Source organism: Elephantulus edwardii, unplaced genomic scaffold, assembly GCF_000299155.1.
Source record: "Elephantulus edwardii isolate Elephantulus edwardi_28Jun2011 unplaced genomic scaffold, EleEdw1.0 scaffold00137, whole genome shotgun sequence".
Classification (NCBI taxonomy): Eukaryota; Metazoa; Chordata; class Mammalia; order Macroscelidea; family Macroscelididae; genus Elephantulus; species Elephantulus edwardii.
This window is the reverse complement of record NW_006399887.1, coordinates 8097365-8102872: the sequence shown is the minus strand read 5'-3', so window position 1 is coordinate 8102872 and position 5508 is coordinate 8097365.

Sequence of the window (5508 nt, the reverse complement as noted above, 5' to 3'; positions counted from 1 at the left end):
AGCTCTTTAGTATCTTGAATTCTTCCTTGTGCTTTGGCTTCTCTGTACTCCAGTACAATCTTCAGAGTTTCTATTGACATCCATTTTCATCTTTTTTTTTCCTCTTCTGTCTTTGTAATGACTATTTGCACTCTTCCTGGATGATACCCTTGATATCCTACCACAACTCATCTGGTCGTTACTCGTTAGTGTTCAAGGCCTCAAACCTGTTCCTGAGATGGTTCTGAAATCCAGGTGGGATGAACTCAAAGTCATATTTTGGTTCCCGTGGGTTCAGCTTAATTTTCCTCAGCTTCAGATTGAACTTGCATATGAGTAGTTGGTGGTCTGTTCCACAATCAGCTTCTGGCCTAGTTTTCACAGCTGATATTGAGCTTCTCCAATGGTTCTTTCCACAGATGTAATCGATCCAATTTCTATGCATACCATCAGGTGAAATCCATGTGTATAACCTGTGTTTATTTTTTTTATAAAATGTATTTGCAATGAATAAGTCATTAGTCATGCAAAATTCAATCATTTTATCTCCAGCCTCATTTCTGTCACCAAGTCCATGTTTTCCAACTACTGATTCTTCATCTCTATTCCCAATTTTTCATTCCAGTCACCCATTGTTATCAATGCATCTTGATTGCATGTTTTCGGAATAGGAAAAGAAAACATATAGTTTAAAATCAAGAAATGTGTGTGGTAGGATTATATCTTTTTCCATACCTATTCAAGCTATATATTAGGCAGACCATTCAAGAAGCTAGACTATTTGAAGAATAATATGACATTATGATTGGAGGAGACTCAACAACAACTTCTATTACATAAACTTATTGCTTCCATATTGTTTTTAGGAAGTGAAGAAGACTTGAAACACTTACTAAAGAAGATCAAATACTTGTTAGGTGCCTTCAACTTAAGTGTGGCTCATACTAACCCTATAAAAAGCAGATCTGAACTCACTGTATTAATCCATCTAGTGAGGGTCTTCCTCTCTTTTGCGCACCCTTCATCTTTTCAAGCACAATGCCATTCTCCAAGGAATAGTCTCTTTTAACAATATTTCCAAATTCTGAAAGACAAAGTTTTATCGTCTTTGCCCCAAAGGTGCACTCTAGATGTACCTTCTGCAAGATTAACCTTCTGTAATAATATCAAGAAACAAAAATCTTCACTAATTTTGGTACTGGAGAAGAGTCTTGTATATACCATGGACTTCCGAGAAAACAAATAGGTCTGTCTTGGAAAGAGTGAACCAAATTTCTCCCTGGGGGCTAAGAGTTTGCAGATCTGTCTCACCTACTCTGGGTATTTGGCCAGGAGGAACCAGTCCTTGGAGAATAACATCATGCTTGGAAGTGTGGAGATACAGCGCACAAGAGGAAGACCCCAGATGAGATAGATTGATAAGGTAACTGTAGCAATGGGGTTGGTGTGTCTGAATTAGTGACACTGGCTCAGGACAGAGCAGGATTCAGAGCTGCTGCACAGGCAACTCCACAGCACATAACAATAACTGGGACAATAAGCAGCATCTCAATTGATATAACAAAGATTATTGTTGTCAGTGATTTCATGTTATTTATATCCGTAATTAACACCAATTATAACAATCATCAAGAAATTAAAAGATGTGTTGCATTGAGAAAATTTGTCAGTGAACTTTAAAAAATGCTAAAGAGTGTCATTTGAAAGATGATGTCTGACAGAAATCATGGTATTTTCGATTATTTCTTAAGTCTCAAAGTGAACAATGAATAAAGATGACAGAAAAAAATGAAATTTTTGAAGTGTAGTGTTGGAGAAGAGTACTTAATATTCAATGAACTGCCAAAAGAAAAAAAAAAAAACCCAAAACTTGTCTTGAGCAAAATATAGCCAGTGATGTTAAGAAGCAAGGATGATAAGGATGATAAAATTTCTTCTAACAGACATTGGGCATAGCAGGAGAGACTAGTCCTTGGGAAAGGACATTCAGCTGAAATAAAGAAATACCATTTAACCTAGCTATCCCACAACTGTGGGAATGTACGCTACGAAAACCAGAGCCATGATGCAAATAGATGTATGATCATGTTGTTGGTGCATTATTCAGAATAGTTAAGAAATGGAAGCAGCTCAATTACCTGTCAGTAAATTATTAGATAGAAAAACTGTGGTACATTTACACAATGGAATATTACACAGAATTGAAAAAAATTATACAACATGAATGAGTTTGAAAGAGGTTATGCTTAATAAAATATCTGTCACAAAAGGACAGATATTGCATAAGGCTGTTGTTATAAAATAGGATTGACATGAGGGAGAGGGACAAGGAAAGAGTAGATAGATAGTGAATAATACACAGGAAAAGATGAGGGGAAGGACTGTCTGAAAAGAATGTATGATTCGACATTATTTGTATGACAATAAACAAGAAGTGCATTACAAAGTGAATTTAGGGAGGGGGTAGGAACGGACATATGCACCATTGAGTAATTGAAAACTTGAACCTTCTGTAAACTTTTCTTCAAATCATAATAAAAAATGAAGCCATAAGAAAGAAATCATATGGTGAAAAACAATGGGAAAAAAAATTGAAACTCCAACAACATAGATTTAAAGTGACTTAGTTTAACAATGAATGAGCACCTCAGATGTCATGAGAATGGGGCAAGATTGGTCGATTGGTCAATGTTCAGTTCTGTTTTTCCTATGGTCACTATGAGTCATACTTGCCTCGAAAGCACTCAACAACAGATTTTATAATGTTACCACACAAGCCTGTAAAACCAATTAGGTCATACTAAGTATATGCCACATATATACACATTACATGGAGAAGCAAAGTAAGTTTCTACTTATTCTAAATTTAAGTGTTGTTTAGTAATTTGTTGAAATCTTCCTAGGAGAAGTTCATCAGGACTTTTCTCCTGTGAAGTCATCGGATGAGTTCAAACTTTCTTGTGCTTAATTATTATCACACAAAAACTCTTTCATACAATGATTGAGGGAACAAAATGTTTATGGTAGGTTTAAATGCAAAAGTTATTAGAATGCATAATTAAGAATGGATTTATCATTTGGAAGTAATGTTTATAAATTCAAGTGTTTGAAAATTAAGGAAGGAAAAATTTTCAAGAGTTCTACTTTAACAATGAAATCAAGAGATGAACTTGAAGTAATTTCTTCTAGGATCTGTTAGAAATCTGATTAAATCTAGAATCAGTATTACATTTAGATGATGCAAGAATAATCAGAAATAAGCTACAATTCACTAAAAATGTGTGCAAAATCTAGAATAAGTATATATACTAGTTGTTAAGAGCCGTCAAGTTGAACATGATTCAGTGACTCTAAGAACAAAATATCCGAACCCTTTTCTATCCTGTGCCATCCTCATGCTTCCTGACACACAAAAATCCAACACAGCAGTCACCATGTAAATCCACCTGGCTGAGGGTCTCCCTTTCCTTTGCCAACCCTCTCAGCATCATGTCCTTCTCCAAATAACAGACCCTCCTAAAAACATGCCCAAAGTATGTGAGACAAAGCCTCATCATTCTTGCCTCCAAAGAGCACTCTAGTTGCACTATCTCCAAGACATATCTGTTTGTTGGCTGTCCATGGGATGTTCAGTATTGTTCTCTATCACCACAGCTCTTTTCTGTCATCCATACTCATTGTCCAGCTATCAGATGGATAGCAATAGATTGGAAAGACTATGACCTGAATCAGATGCACCTTAGTCCTCAAGATGACATCATTACTTTCCAATAACTTGGAGATGTCCCTAACTGCAGATTTTTCCCAATGCCATGTGTGTCCTCATTTCCTGACTGATGGTACCAAAGGTCTTAATTGTGGATTCAAGTAAGATGAAGCTCTTTATACTTTCAATCCCCTCTCTATCAATCATGATTTTGCCTACTGGCCCTCTGGAAAGAATTTTCATTCTCTTAATACTGAGATGCAATCTATACTGAAAGCTGAATTCCTTGATCTTCTCTAACAAGTGCCTCAAGTCCTTCTCACTTTCAGCAAGGAAGATTGTGTCATATTCATGACTCAGGTTATTGATGAGTCTCCCTCCAATCCTGATACCATATTCCTCTTCATAAAATTCAGCTCCTCAAGTAATTTGCTAAGCATACAGTTTGAATAGGTATAGAGAGAGAATACAACCTTAACACACTCAGTTCTCAGTTTTAAACCATGCATGGGGAGCTTTGGTGGCCTAGTAGCAAGAAGCTGCACTACAATCCCAGAGGCACACGGTTCGAATCCACCAGATGTTTTGCCGGGGAAGGAGGGACAATCTCCTCCTGTACCAGTCAGATCTGATTTGACGGTACACACAAATAGTAAAATTAAAAAAAAACAAAAAACAAAAAACAGAAAAACAAAACAAAAATAAAACAAACCATGCAGTGTTCCCTTGCTCTGTTCACTCAACAGCCTTCTGATTCAGGTTTAGGTTCTGTATGAGCACAATTAAGTGATCTGGACTCCCATTCTTCTAAATGTCAGCCACAACTTGTCATGATTCACACAAATGCCTTTCCATAGTCAATAAAGACCAAATAGACATTTTTTTGATATTCCTTGCTTTCAGCTAGGATCTCTCTGATGTTAACAATGATATCCCTGGTGCCACAGCCTCTTCTAAATCTAGTATATACATATAAGATGGCTAAAATCTAGTTTTCTAAATGACATTTATCGGGCAGTGAGATAAATTTTAAAAATCCCATTTCAGATTCATGTACTTTCAAAACCTCAGAGAAGACAAAAAGAAATTTAGTTAATTATATTCGAATCACTTCTAATTTTTTTTTTACAAAAATTATTGTCAACTATTAAGCTGATCTGTGGAGGATTTTGAAGCTCTGTCTCACATGCTTTGTTATGACCAATCCTACAAGAATTACATCATACTTGGAAGGGTGGAGGACAACACAGGAGAGGAAGATCCTGAACTAGATAGACTGACACAGTGACTGGGGTAAGAGTGACAGCCCTGTAAGCGATAGTGAGATTGGCTTAAGATAGGACAGACTTCAGAGCTATTGTGCTAAGTGATACTTTTATCATTATGAGTCACAGGTGACTCAGGAACTTAACAACAACAGCAAAAACATTTTCTACGATAACCTCACTTGATTTTCAATTACTCAAGCAATTTGAAAACATTGATGAAATTGTAACCATTGATAGTCTCTGTCACAGTTAGCATCTGGCATGAATTTAATTCCTAATATTTAATACATTAATTAATTAATATTTAATATTTAATTCCTAATATTGAGCTTCTCCAACAATTCTTTCCATACATGTAGTCAGTCTCATTGCTGAGTAATCCATCAGGTGAAGTCCATGTGTACCATAATCATCTGTGTTTCTTTAAAAAGATATTTGCTATGAATAAATCATTGGATATGGAAAGCAGTATGGCGCTTTCTCAAAAAGTTGCAAATAGAGATACCATTTGACCCAGCAATTCCACTACTGGGAATATACCATGAAGAGACCATA